The 21005-nt window shown below is 44.6% G+C and overlaps 1 protein-coding gene across 1 annotated transcript in view; it reads right to left on the bottom strand.

The window, feature by feature from the left end:
* The window catches only part of LOC124754405 (SEC14-like protein 2), a 306366-nt gene that overhangs the window by 143162 nt on the left and 142199 nt on the right, over positions 1-21005 (bottom strand). The gene's annotated exons all lie outside the window — the stretch shown is intronic.

Raw genomic sequence — 21005 nt, 5'->3', positions numbered from 1 at the left:
TCCACAGGACTACATCCAGCATCTCTTCGATCGTCTCCTTGGGAGAATAGCAGCCTGCATTGCTGCGAAAGGTGGATATACACTGTACTAGTGCCGACATTGTGCATGCTCTGTTGCCTGTGTCTATGTGCCTGTGGTTCTGTCAGTGTGATCATGTGATGTATCTGACCCCAGGAATGTGTCAATAAAGTTTCCCCTTCCTGGGACAATGAATTCACGGTGTTCTTATTTCAATTTCCAGGAGTGTATATTGTATGTTAACAATTTTCAGAAATTCTTTTCTTGCTGTTTCATAAAACCATACATCAGAACTGCATATATTTTCTTGTTTGGGAGAATGGATAATATCATCACAGAATTTAATGAAATAAGTGCCGACCTAGGTTTCTGGGAGGCTACCAGAATTGGTGATGTCCTCCAAAATATTTCCAACTGTGTAACCCTCTGCCGCACTGCCAGCTATCTGGGATTTGGTTGAAAACAAAAATGTTTTATCGCAGCCCGACCTGTCGTTATTGGAAGATGAGAAAAAGATAGCCAACAGGACTTACATCGGTTGGAAATTCAACAACCAAATCGTCGAACAGAAAATAATGTCTCACAAGGAACCCCTTGAGTGCGAGGTCGCAAAAGGCCAAAGATGTTTACGGCATTCGACGTACCACATATTGTCTACCATGCAACCACAATATTGGCTGCTAATTACAACAGGGCTGGGACTGGAGGTATCCAGTGGTGAGCGCAGCATGAGGCGACGGGGCGTAGTTGAACTGCTTAGTCAACGAGTAACAACAGTGCTACTACAGTGCTTTTGGTTTTGATACGAAGCAGAGCAGTGGCAACGGTAAACAAAGCAAACATTGAAACTTCCTGGCAGATCAAAACTGTGTGCCGTACCCAGACTCGAACTCTGGACCTTTGCTCTTCGTGGGCAAGTGCTCTACCAACTGAGCTACCCAAGCACGACTCACGCTCCACCCTCGCAGCTTTAATTCCGCCAGTATCTCGTAACTTACCTTCCATACTTCAAAGAAGTTCTCCTGCGAACCTTGCAGAAGTAGCACTCCTGGAAGAAAGGATATCGCGGAGACATGGCTTAGCCACAACCTGGAGGATGTTTCCAGAATGAGATTTTTACTCTGCAGCGGAGTGTGCGCAGCTGGTAGAGCACTTGCTCGCGAAAGGCAAAGGTCCCGTGTTCGAGTCTCGGTCCAGCACACACTTTCGATCTGCCAGGAAGTTTCATATCAGCGCACACTTCGCTGCAGAGTGAAAACGTCATTCTGAAAGCAAACATTGCATTATGTCTGCAACAACAGTTGCAGATGTTGACATTTCATCAGAAAGGAACCCAAGAAATTTCGCAGAGTGAGAAAGAAATGGCAGATGAAGTATTAGCGTTTCTGTGAGATGAGTCAGTGGAATGTGTGGTGTCGTATACGTTCGACTGAGCGGACAATGAAAGTGAGTACAATGACAACGACGCTTGGTTAACAAGTGAAAGTGATATTGAAACATGCGTCGAGCCATGTTGTCCACCATGCTTCTCGGACAGGAAGCCACAAATCCTGTCTCCAGTGAAACGTAGTATAGGGCAATCGTTGTCCAAGGAACGGGTACTAAACATAATTACGGACGTGGAAGATCATCCGCAGCTTAGTATAAAAAAAATCATGAACAGATTTAGAATAAATCTGCAGCAGTATGACCGAGTAGTACATAAGAAAAACTAACGAATTTTCAGGGAAGGACAAGGCGCACTTTTTACAAAAACAGTTGTTACTGCGTTTCAAGGATGCTCACACAGTTTACAGGGTGTGTAGTGACCTACCACGTTATGCACATCAAACTGCACGTGACATAGATTACAGTGACTTCAATAGAAGCAGCTGATGGTTGCATAACTTCAAACAGTGCTACAGAATTTGAAGACGAAAGGTAACAACATTTCGAACAAAGCGTTAACTTAACGATGCAGAGGAAACTGCGGAATCGGCCCGAAAATTTGTAGATGAGACAAACAAACTTATCCCATCGCTCTGTAAGGAATTTGTTTTCAACTCCGACCAATCGGAATTTGAAGAGGTCATGCATATGAAAGGAACCCTGGAAATTAGAGGTACCGATAGAATTGTAACAAGATCAGCTGACATCAAAGCCTTAACGCATTCGTAAACCATTATGCCGACTGCTAATCTGGATGCTAAATTGGCTGGAAAGTTATTTATTGTGCTGAGAGAAGTTGGAGGTGCTCTGCCCCCCTACGATTCTTTCTCGTGTGAGTGATTTTACAAGGGCAGTACTGAATATTTATGTCACAGCAAGCAAGAATGGGAAAATGGGCGTAAGAGAACTACAACTATGGTGTGAGCACTTTTTTGGCCAATAGCTGGTCAAAATAATTTGCGCCGCGCGGGGTAGCCGCGTGGTCTTAGGCCTCTTGTCGCGGTCCGCGCGGCTCCACCCGTCGGATGTTCGAGCCCTCCTTCGGGAATGGGTGTGTGTCGTCCTTAGCACAAGTCACTTTAAGTTAGATTAAGTAGTGTGTAAGCTTAGGGACCGATGACCTCAGCAGTTTGATCCCATAAGACTTTACCACAAATTTTCAAAGTAACTTGTTTTTGCTCGATTCCTATTCTGCGTATAGAAATCATACTTCTTTAGAGCAAACTGTCCCTCCTGAAAAGTGTGTGACGTTGCAGTTTATACCGCATGGAAATACTGGACAAATTCGTCCTCTGCATGTTTGTTTTTCCGTGCCTATAAAACATTATCGCACAATCTGCAGCTACGCCTTAAAGGACAGCCAGTTTCACGATAAGGTCCACGACAGATGGTTTCGCATTCGGTTGAAAAAAAAAAAAAAAAAAAAAAAAAAAAAAAAAAAAAAAAAAAAAAAAAAAAAAAGAGTTCAAATGTGCGTGAAATCATCTTATGAGGCTTAACTGCTAAGGTCATCAATCCCTAAGCTTACACGCTACTTAACACAAATTATCGTAAGGACAAACACACACACCCATCCCCGAGGGAGGTTCAAATGGTTCAAATGGCTCTGAGCACTATGGGACATAACATCTGGGGTCATCAGTCCCCTAGAACTAAGAACTACTTAAACCTAACTTACCTAAAGACATCACACACATCCATGCCCGAGGCAGGATTCGAACCTGCGACCGTAGCGGTCGCGCGGTTCCAGAGTGTAGCGCCTAGAACCGCTCGGCCACCCTGGCCGGCCCCGAGGGAGGACTCAAACCTCCGCCACGACCAGCTGCACAGTCCAGGACTGCAGATTCGGTTGCATGGCATCATATTCCATCAATTATCATCCCGTTACGAGTATGATTCCATGTGCATTGCTGAAGAGTGGATACCTAACTGAACGTCCTGCATGGCTTATAACTCCCAAGGAGATCGCCTTCGATCTTGGGGGGTGCGAACCTTAGTGATTACTGTTGCGCTCCATTTTTCATTTGGTGTTCATGGTGCAAGTTATTGGTTTGTTTTCAACATTTATTGAATATCCACGATGTCAATTTTGTGGAATACATACATCCCATAGAAGGTTGATCTCTGCACATCCTGGACACATATTTGCTGTCGCCATCCTTGTGCACATGGTGAGTCATTAGCGGCTAATATTTTTCCTGCAAACTTTCAAATGAACCTTACTAAAGATTGTACTTTCGACTTCGCACTAAAGAGGTTCCTCGTCATATGCATGCTCAAAAAATAATGGAATACTGTGTCCGCCGGCAAAACTTTAATAATGGCTTTGATGTAGTCGGGACAAGAGACAAACGCAACGTCCGCAGCTCGTTGTGCGGTAGCGTTCTCGCTTCCCGCGCCCGGGTTCCCGGGTTCGATTCCCGGCGGGGTCAGGAATTTTCTTTGCCTCGTGATGACTGGGTGTTGTGTGATGTCCTTAGGTTAGTTAGGTTTAAGTAGTTCTAAGCTCTAGCGGACTGATGATCATAGATGTCAAGTCCCATAGTGCTCAGAGCCATTTTGAACAAACGCAACATATAAAAAGCGTGGCATCCTTAGAATAATTATCACTTTCTGATCCTAACTCAATACATGATAGAGTTGGTAATCCCGGTGCTCATTTATCACATACTTTTCACCATTGGCTATAGCAGATGAAGTTATTTTCAAACACGAGCAGTGCTCATGTCGGGTGTTCCAGTCTAGCATCTGCACGAAGCTCCCGACTTCGGCGGAAGCGCGTCTATCGATTATTGCACAGGCAAGCCGGGGAAAGCGTCGCTCCTTTCACGTGCGTGGCCTCCTTGCATATGTTCGCCGCTGCATTCTGTGCGAATGCGGGTGAAACAACAAAACACGACAGAGGACTCTTCCCTTCTAGAGCTGGTGAACTGAAGTCGCTGTCCAACCATGCTGATTAAAGTTTCCTCCGATTTCCAAAATTACTTCAGGCTGGTGTCAGAACGAATACCTCGATAAACTCAAGGATGAAATCAGGGCATCATAACTAACTATTGCCTCTGCTTTCATAGAAGCCGACTGTAGTTTGCTGATAACGTTGATACTGTAACGGACTTGAGCTGGCTCGACTGCACTACACCACCTTGTCGATCGCAGTCCCAACTTCGCCACGTGTGCTAAGGTGTGAAACAATTATGGGTCTTCCATACCTTTAGGATCCTAAAAAAATACTTTAAGGTAATGAAGAAATGGGTGGAAATAAATATGTACACTATCTGTTAAAAGTTCCTCGGCAGTCGTATGTAATGCGAATTGACGACCAGATGTCACAAGATGCGGATCTGTTACCACGAGGGTTGCCCAGAAAGTAATGCAAAGCATTTTTTTCTCTCATCCGAAAATAATGCTACGAATGTGAAACGTTATGTATGTATTATATGGAGTCCCCTGAGTGATCACGCCAAATTTCCGTTGCTTCCGACAAATAGTGTAGCTGCAGGACAGTTTCAAAACAGCGTCTGTAGGTGATGTACGTTACAAGCAACGTGCCGCCATTGAATTTGTCTCTGTAGAGAAAGAAACTGTGGGGAATATTCACACAGTCTATGGAGCATCTGATGTCGACAGAAGTACAGTTAGTCGCTGGGCACGGAGGATAATGTCATCAGAAGGCGGTTTGGCGGAGCTCCATGATTTGCAGCGGTCGGGGAGACCATCCCATCATGTTGCAGCGAACTGATATTGTCATTCGCAAGGACAGACACATTACTTTACTCGGCAGTTGGCGCTGCATCTGTCAATCAGCAACGCTGGTGTGGATGCAATTATCCGCACGCTTGGATATTCAAAAGTTTGTGCAAGATGGGTCCCGCGGTGACAATAACATTCCTGAAGTGAAGTGGACTGCCTTGCCCATAGTCACGACCTGAACCCAATGGCCGGCCGCGGTGGTCTCGCGGTTCTAGGCGCGCAGTCCGGAACCGTGCGACTGCTACGGTCGCAGGTTCGAATCCTGCCTCGGGCATGGATGTGTGTGATGTCCTTAGGTTAGTTAGGTTTAATTAGTTCTAAGTTCTAGGGGACTGATGACCACAGTACTTGAATCCCATAGTGCTCAGAGCCATTTGAACCATTTGAACCCAATGGAGCACTACTGGGATGAGTTGGAACGCGACTCTACCCCAAACCCAAGAGTCCAACATCACTACCTTCTCGGAGGAAGAATCGGCTGCCATTCCTCAGACATCAATGAAAGTGTCAAATGAACCATTTGAACCCAATGGAGCACTACTGGGATGAGTTGGAACGCGACTCTACCCCAAACCCAAGAGTCCAACATCACTACCTTCTCGGAGGAAGAATCGGCTGCCATTCCTCAGACATCAATGAAAGTGTCAAATGGTTCAAATGGCTCTGAGCACTATGGGGCTCAACTGCTGAGGTCATTAGTCCCCTAGAACTTAGAACTAGTTAAACCTAACTAACCTAAGGACATCACGGATATCCACGCCCGAGGCAGGATTCGAACCCGCGACCGTAGCAGTCTCGCGGTTCCAGATTGCAGCGCCAGAACCGCGCGGCCACTGCGGCCGGCTAATGAAAGTGTCCTCTGCAGTATTCATGCAATGATAAAGGCGAATGGTGGGCGAGCTCCACATTAATTTCCACTAATGGCGTCGGGATTCTTATGATCAAATAGCGTCTCTAGAAAGAGTGCATCCAGTACCGTACCTTCTGGGACACCACATGTTATACCCTGCGTTACGAGGCATCTGTCAATGCAGCCTTTGTTTTTTTTTATTAAGGTAAAATTAGAACTACTGATAGCCTTGAGAGAGCCAGCCATGACAAAACTCTTCCATCTGGTGAGCAAAATGTATGAGAGAGGCGAAATGTCCTCAGACTTCAAGAAGAATAGAAAAATTCCAATCCCAAAGAAAACAGTTGTAGACAGGTGTGAAAATTACCGAACTACCAGTTTAATGGGTCACGGCTGCAAAATACTAAAACGAATTCTTTACAAACGAAAGGAAAAACTAGTAGAAGCCGACCTCGGGAAAGATAAGCTTGGATTCCGTAGAAATGTTGGAACACGCGATGCAATACTGACTCTAAGACTTATCTTAGAAGACAGATAAGGAAAGGCAAACCTACGTTTCTAGCATTTGTAGACTTAGAGAAAGCTTTTGACAGTGTTGATTGCAATACTCTCTTTCAAATTCTAAAGGTGGCAGGGGTGAAATACAGGGAGCGAAAGGCTATTTACAATCTGTACAGAAAGCAGATGGCAGTTATAAGAGTCGAGGGGCATGAAAGAGGAGCAGTGGCTGGAAGGGAGTGAGACTGTGTTGTAGCCTATCCCCGATGTTATTCAATCTGTATATTGAGCAAGCAGTAAAGGAAACGAAAGAAGAATTTGGAATATGATTAAAAATCCATGGAGAAGAAATAAAAACTTTGAGGTTTGCCGATGACATTGTAATTCTGGCAAAGACAGCGAAGGACCTGGAAGAGCAGTTGAACGGAAGGACAGTATCTTGAAAGGAGGATATACAATGAAAGTCAACAAAAGCAAAATGAGGATAACGGAATGTAGTCGAATTAAATCAGGTGTTGCTGAGGGTATTAGATTAGGAAACGAGACACTTACAGTAGTAAATGAATTTTGCTATTTGGGAGCAAAATAACTGATGATGGTCGAAGTAGAGAGGATATAAAATGTGAACTAGCTACGGCAAGGAAAGCGTTTCTGAAGAAGAGAAATTTGATAACGTCGAGTATAGATTTAAGTGTTAGGAAGTCCTTTCTGAAAGTGTTTGTATGGAGTGTAACCATGCATGGAAGTGAAACATGGACGATAAACAGTTTACACAAGAAGCGAATAGAAGCTTTCGAAATGTGGTGCTACAGAAGAATGCTGAAGATTATATGGGTAGATCACGTAACTTAAGAGGAGGTACTCAATAGAATTGGGGAGTATAGGATTTCTGGCACAACTTGACTAGAAGAAGGGGCCGGTTGATAGGACACGTACTGAGGCATCAAGATATCACCAATTTAGCACTGGAGGGAAGCGTGGAGGGTAAAAAACGTAGAGGAAGACCATGAGATGAATACGCTAAGCAGATTCATAAGCATGTAGGTTGCAGTAGTTATTCAGAGTTGAAGAGGCTTGCACAGGATAGAGTAGCATGGAAAGCTGCATCTAACGAGTCCCTGGACTGAAGACCAGAACAACAAAAAACTGCATCCATGCAAAAGTGATACCATTGATGCCAGAACAGCGAATCGTATATGAGCTTCGCCAGCAAACCAAACGAAATTCGCAGTACAAGGATGATCAGAATTACCAATTCCAACTGACACTGTCTGTCTTAACATAGATACTTTCACCTACATTAATCAGAATCTCTACAGAGTGTCAAAGCGAACATGAAACATTTCTTCAAAAAAGTGATAAATTCTAAAAATACCGTGTACATCAAAAGTAATTAAACTGAGTAGTATGTATAAAACAGTTTATATCAAATAACGGACCACTACAGCACGAAAGTGCTTGAGAACAAAACTGTTCCATTAATTTCCTCGTATTTGGGTCCACCAGTGAATTTTCTGAAGATCAAAACAGTTTTGTCAGCGAGGGAATGTTTCATTCATTCGAAGAAGAGTAACTTGTGCTTCAACATTTATTATGGTTTATTGGCTAGTTTCGGTCGGTGGCCATTTTAAAATGCAATGTACATGGAAGACGATTATGTCATAATACACTTGCGAAAAAAAATCGTAGCATCAAATAAAGGAAAAAAAAAAGATTACTGTAGAGTAATGAATTTTCGGGACTACATTTGTCTAGGTAACATATTTAAAAGATTAACCTTGCAAGATTACGGGTTAATGTAAGCGCGAGATAAGCCATTGCAAATGTGAAATTCTGGTACATTAATAACCGGTGTAACCATCATAATGCTGAATGCAAGCACGCAAACGTGGATGCATTGTGTTGTACAGCCTGTTTCACTTCGCTGGTCACCGAGCGAGGTGGCGCAGTGGTTAGCACACTGGACTCGCATTCGGGAGGACGACGGTTCAATCCCGTCTCCAGCCATCCTGATTTAGGTTTTCCGTGATTTCCCTAAATCGTTTCAGGCAAATGCCGGGATGGTTCCTTTGAAAGGGCACGGCCGATTTCCTTCCCCATTCTTCCCTAACCCGAGCTTGCGCTCCGTCTCTAATGACCTCGTTGTCGACGGGACGTTAAACACCACTAACCTAACCTAACTTCGCTGGTCAATACAACTGTTTGTGGCTGACGCTGGAGGTGTCGTGCGATGATGTCCCATATGTGTTCGATTGGAGACAGATCTGACAATCAAGGAGGCCAAAGGCCAAGACAACAAGTTGACACTGTGTAGAGCATGTTGCGTTAAACAGCGGTATATGGGCGAGTGTTATCCTGTTGGAAAACACCCCTTGAAATGCTGTTCATGAATGGCAGCACAATAGGTCGAATCATGGAATGGCAGTCAAGGTGCATGGGATAACCACGAGAGTTCTCCTGCTATCGCATGAAATCGCACCCCAGACCATAACTCAAGGCTTAGGTCCAGTTTGTCTAGCATACAGACAGGTGGGAGTGCAGGTTCTCAGCTGGCCGCCTCCTAATCACACCCTACCACAAGTGGCACCGAGGAAGAATAAACTTTCATCAGAAAACACAATGCGCTCTCGCTTGACACCACTGAAGTCTCAAATGGTTGTGGTTTGGGGTCAGTGGAATGCGTGCTAAAGGGCGTGTGGCTAGGAGCTGTCCTTGAAATAATCGATTTTTTTCAGTTTGTTGTGTTACTGTGGTGCCAACTCTTGCTCAAACTGCTGATGCAGATGCATTACGACGCACCAGAGCCATACGCCGTACAGGGAGGTGTTCTCTCTCGGTAATGCCACGTAACCGTCCGGAGCCCGGTCTTCTTGCGACCGTACTTTCTCGTGACTACCGATGCCAGCAGTCATATACAGTAGCTACTTCCTGCCAAGTCTTCCTGCAGTGTCACAAAAGTAACATCCAGCTTCCTGAAGCCCTATGACATGACCTGTTCAAACTCAGTGAGGTGTTGATAATGGTGTTTTTGTCCTCCTAGAGGCATTCTTGACTAACAGCAACTCACGAAGTCCAGTCTCAAAAGATAATTAATGCTCACAACCGTCACAGGGTATTTTTAAAGCAAACTTGGTTTACACCCTCACAGTGGCGCTACTAGCGTCACTCTCATACGACAGGCGCGAAATTTTGAGTAGACGTCATCTTTCAGATGTCGAATCACGCCTACCAGTTTTCGTGTCGCACGACTCCTCCTTGGCGCTGCTATCTTTTTCCGTCAGTGTATTAAAAAATCGACTGCTGTTACCTGGTTGTTACTGTATTTTTATAGATGAAAATTTGACTTGGTGTGGAAATAAAATTCATGCTCCCTCACAACACATATTCGTTTTTAAATATGGAGGCTTGGTTCAAATGGTTCAAATGGCTCTGAGCACTATGGGACTTAACTTCTAAGGTCATCAGAACTTAGAACTACTTAAACCTAACTAACCTAAGGACATCACACACATCCATGCCCGAGGCAGGACTCGAACCTGCGACCGTAGCAGTCGCGCGGTTCCAGACTGTAGAGCCTAGAACCGCTCGGCCACCCCGACCGGCAAATATGGAGGCACTCTTGTCATTAATGTACAAATGTATTTAAAAATGGCTAATGAATAGTAATTTAAAATAAATATTGACGTCAAAGTACAACTTGTACAGTTTGGAGTATCTGAAGCATTGGTAAACCGTCATTCTAATTTCCAGAACATTCAGATTCTATCAGAAGCATATGTATCCGGTATCTACAGGATGCGGCGCTTAAATCAGGACAAATTTGTTTGAATTTCCCGCCATGTCGTAGTTCCACCGGAGGTCGCAACTGGCGTTCTTGAAAGCCATAGGTATCTAGTAAACAGTCAGAACCTCAAAATGGCCAAAATGTTTCAGACAAGTGCGGAGTACAACCGAAGAGCAGCGATTATCGAAAGTCTTCGCGCTGGGCGTTCGCCCACTGAAATAGTTCGATCGTTCGGGTACCCGAGACCAACTGTTTACCATATTGTGGCCAAATATAATGCTTCGGAGAAGTCTGGGGAAGGTTCCGCTAACCCAGAAAGGAAAGCTCGTTCGAGCAAGAGGGTGTCACGAACTGCAACAGTCATCGAAGAGGCTCAAGCACCGATTTCGGAGGACCCGGGGTAATCACTGAGGAAATTGGCGTCAATATTGAATGCCAGCGAGCGAACAATGCGTCGTGTGGTACATAACCTCATACGAACCATTTAGTCCCAAACTGGCTCTCTGATTACGTTGACATAGTCTGGGCAAGGAGTTCTGTTCCCCGAATATCTCGGATTTGAACCCCCTCGACTACTAAGCTTGGAGCAGAGTTACCAATAAGACGAGGCATCCTAATATCGCATCTCTAGGCACCGCTATCGAAGCAATATTTGCGAATATTGACAGCGTTGTTTCGAAAAGTGCGTGCGACCGCTTCAGGACAAGGTTGGAGACGGTCAATACGCCTTAAGGGGGTTATGACGAGTAATCTTATTCTTGCAATTTGTTTTTAAAAGAAGTATCATTTGTCAGGATTTAAGCACCGAACACTGTAGAGAGTGTATGTGCAAAAGGGTTTTGCAGTACGTGCAACTGACGAAAACAAGTTACTCATATAAGGTATGTCTGTGCTCTATAACGCAGATACACATTACGCGAAAATCTGACTAATAACAGAGTATAAGATCGCGCCGGACGCTATCTCTTCTGGGAACTCAACGGACGGCTTCTGCTCGCAGTTATGTCTGGAAGTAGGAATCGCAGCGCGCAGAGATCTGGCAATTACGTTCCACGTTGCGGTGTTGTTACTGCGACTTTCTCTCCGACCGCAAGAACCGAATTCGCTTCACGCCCCGATCGCTCACCTTTCTCTTCCGACTTGCTTAAATCGCTGCATTTTGTTCGTAAAGACGGAACTTCTCGTGTAAACATCTCCTTGACTTAAACACTCTCTCGTCCTTGAATATCGAATTAGAATTTTTCTACATGCATTTCATTACATCAAATAACGTTACTCATGCAAAATACTTGCAATGTTGTTCCGTTTTCTCCAATTTCTTTATGTTTTTCCGTTATCAGAAAAATGACTTTTCTATAGTCGGATTGAAATTACTTGATAGCTGATAATTCACGCGTTGTAGCTGGTTTCCTCCAATCAGAGCGCTCAACGTCACGCCCGAACCGTTCACCGCTGCCAAGCTGCTACAAGAGTTAGTTCACTTCTAATTCCTTGTCCGGCTTTCTTTCTTGATGTGTTTGGATCCTGAATTCTGGGTCTGGCACTAGTATTTGTATTTTATCACACACGATCACCACACCAAAAACAACACACACACACACACACACACACACACACACACACACACACACGCGATACCAAGGCAATACACACACTTCGTACACAGCATAAACCAAAAACGAGTGGATCTTTCACCACAAGACGCGATTCAGCGTTGTTTATAGAGTTATTATAATCACAGAAATCGGCTAATAGTAAACTTCGCATGATATTGTGTGAAGCCGAATTTTTTAAGGGTGTCAATCGTTTCGACTAAACTTACAAGGGGAGGTCACGACGTTGGGAACACGGATTGACTTAAAACTTTGTACAGTAAAAGAACATAATGTGCAAATAGAAAGGTGCGCTACCCGGCAGTTACGAGAAAATCGCAAGAGGAGTTTTACGCGTCTGTTATGTAACTGATGTATGTGTGTGAAGGTTGCGACCATAAGGTCTTGGTGGTCAAGTGGCAGTTGGCCCCTCAGCGACGAAGCGGCGAGGACGTGTGCTTACTGTCCAGCCGGTCTAGTGGCGTACGTGTGTTTGTTTACTTCTCGCGAAGGCGAGTCGCTTACCACAAGTGCATTGAAGTAACATGGCGAACTTCTATAGGAAGCCCACTATCAAGATTAGGTTCCAAGCCGAATACCCACGACCGCGAGCATATGAAGTAGAAAACTTCTTGCTTGATGAACTACGTATAGATCCAAAGGACATAATTAATGTTGACTTTTCAAAAAATGGCTCTGAGCACTGTGGGACTTAACATCTGAGGTCATCAATCCCCTAGAACTTAGAACTACTTAAACTTAACTAACCTAAGGACATCACACACAGCCATGCCCGAGGCAAGATTCTAACCTGCGACCGTAGCGGTAGCGCGGTTCCAGACTGAAGCGCCTAGAGCCGCTCGGCCACGGCGGCCGGCTATTGACTTTTCGATCAGGGCCAGTGTAGTCAACGTTAAGACGATTAACGAAGAAGCGTGTACGAAGGTGGTTACCGGTGCTGCCGGCAGAATCCAGTTTAGGCACTCAGATGGACATATCGGCACTGTTACCGTTGAACACGCACGCCTAGCCATAAGGAGCCTCCGGATATTCCGAGTTACCCTTTGAGGCACCCGCCGAGTCCGTCATTTTTACTCTGAAACCGCACGGAACTGTCATTAGCCATGTGGCTGAGAAGTGGCAGGCTTTTGCAACGTATCCTGTACTCAGTGGAGTAAGACAGGTCAAAATCGAATTCATGAAGCACGTTGCTTCATACTTAACATTGCCGGTTCTATATCTACATCTAGATTTATACTCAGCAAGCCACCCAACGGTGTGTGGCGGAGGGCACTTTACGTGCCACTCTCATTGCTTCCCTTTCCTGTTCCAGTCGCGTATGGTTCGCGGGAAGAACGACTGCCGGAAAGCCTCCGTGCGCGCTCAAATCTCTCTAATTTTACATTCGTGTGTCCTCGGTAGGTATAAGTAGGGGAAAGCAATATATTCGATACCTCATCCAGAAACGCACCCTCTCGAAACCTGGACAGCAAGCTACATCGCGATGCAGAACGCCTCTCTTGCAGAGTCTGCCACCTGAGTTTGCTAAACATCTCCGTAACGCTATCACGCTTACCAAATAACCCTGTGACGAAACGCGTCGCTCTTCTTGGGATCTTCTCTATCTCCTCTGTCAACCCGACCTGATACGGATCCCACACTGATGAGCAATACTCACGAATAGGTCGAACGAGTGTTTTGTAAACCACCTCCTTTGCTGATGGACTACATTTTCTAAGGACTCTCCCAATGAATCTCAACCTGGCACCCGCCTTACCAACAATTAATTTTATATGATCATTCTACTTCAAATCGTTCCGTACGCATACTCTCAGATATTTTACAGAAGTAACTGCTACCAGTGTTTGTTCCGCTATCATACAATAAAGGAGCCTTCTTTCTATGTATTCGCAATACATTACATTTGTCTATGTTAAGGGTCAGTTGCCACTCCCTGCACCAAGTGCCTATCCGCTGCAGATCTTCCTGCATTTCGCTGCAATTTTGTAATGCTGCAGCTTCTCTGTATACTACAGCATCATCCGCGAAAAGCCGCATGGAACTTCTGACACTATCTACTAGGTCATTCATATATATTGTGAAAAGCAATGGTCCCTTAACACTCCCCTGTGGCACGCCAGAGGTTACTTTAACGTCTGTAGACGTGCAATTATCATGTACGATGGTTCAAATAGTTCAAATGGCTCCAAGCACTATGGGACTTAACATCTGAGGCCATCAGTCCCCTAGAACTTAGAACTACTTAAACCTAACTAACCTAAGGACATCACACACATCCATGCCCGAGGCAGGATTCGAACCTGCGACAGTAGCAGCAGCGCGGTTCCGGACGGAAGCGCCTAGAACCGCTCGGCCAGGGCGCACCTGCTCAGTGTGTGAACGGGAGGGACATGTTCGCTCTGACTGTTTACAGCGGCGAACAACCCAGATTCCATCAGGAGAAGCGGTACAACATGTTCCTCCTACGATTCTACCAATTGTTATGCATAAGTGAAGACACTTACGACGTCCGGAGAACAACTGACGACACCTACGACGTCTGGAGGTGGGGATGGCGATAGGTTAGCACCGCAGACATCGATAGTCACATATCGCCCGCTCGCTGCAGAAGGAGTCGGCAGAGAAACCCGAACCGCAACTGATACCGCACAACGAGCGGATGGATGTTGATCTACGACTCGTGCCAACCCAAGCTGTCCTCTCGGAAGCCGCAGAGGACTCGGGTCTACACTCACATCCTGACACAGAGACGCACGTCCTGACAAGGAGACGCACGTCCTGACAAGGAGACGCACGTCCTGACAAGGAGACGCACGTCCTGACAAGGAGACGCACGTCCTGACAACGAGACGCACGTCCTGACAACGAGACGCACGTGCGGAAGCAGCGTTCGCCCCGCAAGCACAAAACATCTTGCTACCGACAGATACACACGACCGTACTGATTTCGAAAGTGACGAGGACGCTCTTGGTTCTAATGGCTCTGAGCACTATGGGACTTAACTTCTGTGGTCATCAGTCCCCTAGAACTTAGAACTACTTAAACCTAACCAACCTAAGGACATCACACACTTCCATGCCCGAGGCAGGATCGAACCTGCGACCGTAGCGGTCGCGCAGCTCCAGACTGTAGCCTAGAACTGCTCGACCACTCCGGCCGGCGAGGACGCTCTTGCTTGGGAAGCGTCGACCGACACTGCTCCCTCTTTAGGAACTGAGACGATGGATTATTCACCTCCTGGACACCTGTTCGGAGATGGAGGGGGCGATGAAACGCCATCGCAGCGGCGAAGAATCACGACAAGGGGCTCTTTGGTGGCCGATGTACGACACCGGCAGCCTGTCTCCTCTGACTCGTGGGCGGACGAATGGAAGACTACTCTTTCGCTGGTACATCACTCGGAGAAGAGGGGGAGTTACACAATCCTCCCCGTCTCCTGCGGATAGCATGATAATAGAGACCACAGGGTAGCGTTGGGGTGACCAAACCCGTCACGACTGCGTGCACCGATGACTGCTGCTGCCTTCGAGGGCTGTCATATCGATTCGCGACTATCGACATCAATACCATCCGATCGCGCGAGAAGCTGTCATTGTTAAGCGACACACTTTATGCGGCCGACATTGACGTGGCCTTATTGCAGGAGGTATACGTTCTTGGCTTCCAGGATATCTCGGCACACACGAGATGCATATCACACGCGTCGGATACGGGCAGTGGCGTCGCAATACTTCTCAAAAATGGTACAATAGCCACCGATATACGTTACCTACCACATGCCAGGGGCATGGCGATTACGGTGCAAGGCATACACCTCACCAATGTTTACGCGCCGTCCTGTACCAGCAAGAGGCGTGAACGTTCGCCATTCTTTACTGAGGAATTAACACAGTTATGCCAAGGCAGAGTAGATGATCAGATGATCTGGTGATGGGGCGGGGGAGGGGGGGGCGATTTTAATTGTACACTGTCTCCCTGGACCAAATTCCTCAACATTCACCATACCCACCAATGTCATTCGCGAGGTCAGTTTGATAGACACTTGGGACATCAACTATGCTGATAGACAGGGTTTCACGTACTTTACGGAACATTCGTCTAATAGAAGTGATAGGACATATGCCATCCGAGTTGTGGCCAGCAGCACTTATTGACCGAACTACTTACATCTTGTAACCTATCCCTTCCTTCCCACTTCTATCTATTATCCACATTAAACAATAAACAAAGTCTTTTATGAAGATTTGACAGGAGCGAAGAAACTTTCTAGTTTGTTTATCTTGTCTTGTTGAGTTGGCTCCAGTTCTTCTTGTCTAGGGGTCTGGTTCTTGAAGCTGAAAATCTCAAATTTTAGGTCCTCATGGTTGGACTGAACTAAATAAATTTTTGTTTTTACGTAAATATATATGTTCTCACATCTTAATATATCATACAGTCTTTTGATTTTTCACATTAACAACGTCGAAATTACATTGTTCGCACAAAAATACAAATTTACATCCGATCACATCAGAGGCAAGGTTACGACTCCCACACTCTGGGGAAATAACCATATTCTAAAATGTTTACGATTTTTCATAACAAATTAATTTTTATGAGTTTGTGTTACATTATTAATTTCGATTATTATTTCATAAATGAATCCAGAAATAAACATAGCGAACAGTGCAGAATTGCGTAATTAATAATAGAAATTTTAAGTGTGCCAATAGTTCGTAATTTCAAATGTTTCTAAAAAAATAATTTTAGCTCTACATTCAGAACTAGTACTTATCGATTGTAACAGCGAGACTAAAACATTTTATAAAGTAATTCCTTTTTGTAAATTTTAGCTTGAAATATTTCATAGTGGGTATAAAATTATATGAAAGTTTCCAGAAAAGCAACTGAGATAATATTGACGTGTCCAAAATTCGAAAAAAAAATACTGGTATCGACAACTACTGTTGACGAAAGGTTATCCAGAAGGAGGATGTCCCGTTACAACCTGTACCATCACGCTTTGACGCAACAAGTACGGCGCAGCCGCAGCCCGTAGAAGTTTAACGCCGCCCACGTGATCTCACCGGAATGTCAAGCGGCGGTGGGAGACATGTCGAGACTGCCTACGGCGAAGACGAGCGTATACGTCTGCTCTAGAGTGGTGCTGGACTGTGCCATGCCGAGCCTTCGGCGTCCTTGGTTTAGTAGGGAAGCTGCGGCATGGAGATTCAGCATTTCAGAGTTCTACTACGCCACCCTCAGGGTGTGTTCCGTTATGCCTCCATCAACAGAGCAAAAGTGAAGATTTTAACGTTGGCACGTCAACACCTGAAAGGGACCACCATTCGTGCACGTCAAAAGGTCGGAATCGTCGAAGAACGGCCCTGCATATGCCATATAGCCATGGAAAGAAAGCGCAGACACAGGATATTGATCCACGAGGGGACGACAGAAGATAGCGTCCGTCACGTCACACAAACAGACATAAGCAATGCATACTTTACCCATTATTCTCACCTATCCGCGGAGAACAGATCTGGGACAAATAAACAGCTGTTGGTTAACATCTAGATCTACATGTACGTTTATACTCCGCAAGCCACCCGCCGGTGTGTGGCGGAGGGCACTTTACGTGCCACTGTCATTACCTCCCTTTCCTGTTCCAGTCGCGTATGGTTCGCGGGAAAAACGACTGCCGGAAAGCTTCAGTGCGCGCTCGAATCTCTTTAATTTTACGTTCGTGATCTCCTCGGGAGGTATAAGTAGGGGAAAGCAATATATTCGATACCTCATCCAGAAACGCACCCTCTCGAAACCTGGACAGCAAGCTACACCGCGATACAGAGCGCCTCTCTTGCAGAGTCTGCCACTTGAGTTTGCTAAACATCTCCGTAACGATATCACGCTTACCAGATAACCCTGTGACGAAACGCGCCGCTCTTCTTTGGATCTTCTCTATCTTCCCTGTCAACCCGTCCTGGTACGGATCCCACACTGATGAGCAATACTGAAGTATAGGTCGAACGAGTGTTTTGTAAGCTACCTCCTATGTTGATGGACTACATTTTCTAAGGATTCTCCCAATGAATCTCAACCCGGCACCCGCCTTACAAACAATTAATTTTATATGATCATTCCACTTCAAATCGTTCCGTACCCATACTCCCAGATATTTGACAGAAGTAACTGCTACCAGTGTTTGTTCCACTATCATATAATCATACAATAAAGGATCCTTCTTTCTATGTATTCGTAATACATAACATTCGTCTATGTTAAGGGTCAGTTGCCACTCGCTGCACCAAGTGCTTACCCGCTGCAGATCTTCCCGCATTTCGCTGCAATTTTCTAATGCTGCAACTTCTCTGCATTTTATAAAAGTGTAGAAAAGGCTCGCTCGCTTTCACATGAGTAACAGTAGTCGCAGACAGTTGGGGGCATATATATTCCGTCCTATGGGGTAACAGGGTGGCGACACGAAGGATATCCTGCCACCCCTTAAACAAACCATGTCATTTCTGGGATGGAAAAAAATAGATCGGTAAAAACCGATACTGGTATTTCACTTCTGGATAGCCGGCATTTTCAGTATGTACTTGGTCTCTGTTATAACAGGGGTTATTTTTTTTTATTTTTCTCTAATAACAGAGTAAAAAAAACGAAATATCAATCAGCCATATCAGCAGTGCAAAAATTTTTCGCTTTTAAATAAACCTTTTCTAAAAAGGAGTAATTTTTATTCGTAAAACTTGCACTGGTTTGAAATATTGCGTTATTATGTAAAACGGGAAAAGCGATCAGTGCCATTTTAATAAAGCCGACAGAAACGAGCAACGAATACATGGTATAGGAAATGGTACAGTACTGCTGAGACAATACTGATTCAGTTGCCGTGTGTCGTGGCTTAAGGTACGCGTGTACGTGAAGTTTTCCAGGCTTGCTGCCACATGCTTTATACGGTAGTTTCTCGCTCTCGTCGCCGGACACCCCTTGTATTGCAGAGTGGCACCAACCCTAGTCTGGAAATACTTTTACGAAGTAACATATCAGTGAAGTACAATGCTTCATTTGCTTTAAAAGATTAAAGACTTGTCTGTCATATCTATGAAATAGTAAGAGAGAAAGGAACTTATGGTAACAGTAATAATTTAAGAATATAACAACAGTTCATTCACGGTAGGCTATAGGATAGAAACAGAAAGTAGATGATCTGCTGTCTCTCTATATAGTAAGCCTTTATCTGCTTGCAGCTTTTGAAAACGGAGAAATTAACCCGAAAAGCAGATTTTTTTCAACCTCAGTTTTCACCCTTTAGCAATGACTATTAGTAGTGTCCAAATAGTAATATGATGCCCCCGATCACATCATTTATGAACCTAATTTCAAAAAATTAGAACCCATCGCAGAATACTTCTAATTTTTTGTAGTATTCAACCAATTATCACTTTACGAGAAAAGCAGCGAAAGGTGGACGGACTAAGTTTTCTTTTTTCCATATTTAATTTAATATTTTGATTTCATTTGTCTTGAAACTGAGACAGTCAAAAATTTTCAATCTTTCTTTAAAATTTCTACGTTGATTACAGGAAATAATAGCAACAAAAAAAAGGAAAATTGATTATTCCAGAAAACGGTTATTTTCAGCGGTTTTAACAGGTTACACTGCCGTGGATTATAATCGATATAACCGAAAACCTGTTGTTTAGCGATAACCGCCATCGCTACGCCACGTCCGTTAATAACCATGCCAACCCCGCGCCGGTAGAAAGGCATAAGAAAAAGAAGGCTGCCGTCGGAAGTAGTACATGTCTTATCAACTCACATAGAATACAGTAATATTTTCCCCCGATTACTATCACAGCTAAATTACCATCACAATAGCCAAACAGAAGTAGCTAGACACTGTTTCAAAAGCATGTTGTCTGCCTGAAATAGATTAGGAGTAAATTACTCAATTCATTGAGTAATATTTCCCAGGTGTGGTTTATGCCTCAGCACCTACCAGTTCCTGGAACTCTGTTAGCAGGTGGTGTGTCCATTGTGTTGGAAGAACGAAACATTTTCTTTGAGCTTTAGTTTCAACATAAAGTTACTGTCTCACGGACACTATGAATGTCACTTTCCGTTTCTTCATGTTCTTAAATGATGCAATTTGAATTGCAATGACTTCAGTTAAAGTGTTGGTAATTTTGTTCGCGGGAATGATTCTAGATGATTATCAATACAAACAGTATACTCTGTTTACGAACTTTCAGCATTTGTAACTTTGGCTGGTTTTTCGTTGTACTGATATATTCTGTTTCCTTTTCATCCACATAATTTCATCTGGTTATTATTTATATATCGCTACGAACTTCTGAATATTAGAATTTTTTTTTGAAATCCGTCGTTTGTAGAAGAAACTGAGCTCCATGACACAATTAAGCAACTTAAGCACAGCAGATACTAAATACATTTTATTACGTAAAAAAATTGCACCAGAGAGATCAAACCAGATGGTTGGCAAGAAATCAGCCAGTGCCCTTCGTCAGCTACCGTGGTTGCAGTAGGTCAAATGGTTGAACAGCAAACCAGAAGGTACGATTGTCAAAGAAAAGTGCAATTTTAGGACATCCTGAAAATGGCAGCAAGTGAACTTATCCAAACAGGCCAGATCAGCTTTTCAAAATATCCGAAGTCAGTCTGTCGAGATAACTGAAAAATCTGGACGACGGTACCCCAACAGAAAATTTTAGAGCTGTTCTAAAACAGAAAATGCTCATTTCCGTCTGTCAGTTGGTAGGTACGCGCTTCATACCTCCTGTATGATTCAGAATGACTAGCTATATTTCTTGGAAACTGTAAGTAACACGTGTTGCTAGAAATATGATAACAAGCAAACATCTCGTACTCGTTTCCGTCTGCCGTCCATGCATCACCATGTGTCAGTTACGCACAGGAAACCTGTCAGCAGGCGAGTCCGCCCAAACACTCCGTGCGCGTGCGCTGTGTATATATGTGTGTGTGTGATCCGCAAGGAGAAAAGAGACAGACAGAGAGAGAGAGAGAGAAGGAGGGGAGGAAGGGTAGCGGGGTTATCGT

The sequence above is a fragment of the Schistocerca piceifrons genome, chromosome 1 (assembly GCF_021461385.2).
Source record: "Schistocerca piceifrons isolate TAMUIC-IGC-003096 chromosome 1, iqSchPice1.1, whole genome shotgun sequence".
Taxonomy (NCBI): Eukaryota; Metazoa; Arthropoda; class Insecta; order Orthoptera; family Acrididae; genus Schistocerca; species Schistocerca piceifrons.
The sequence above is the reverse complement of the archived record's forward strand: the minus strand, read 5'-3'. Positions and strand labels throughout refer to the sequence as shown.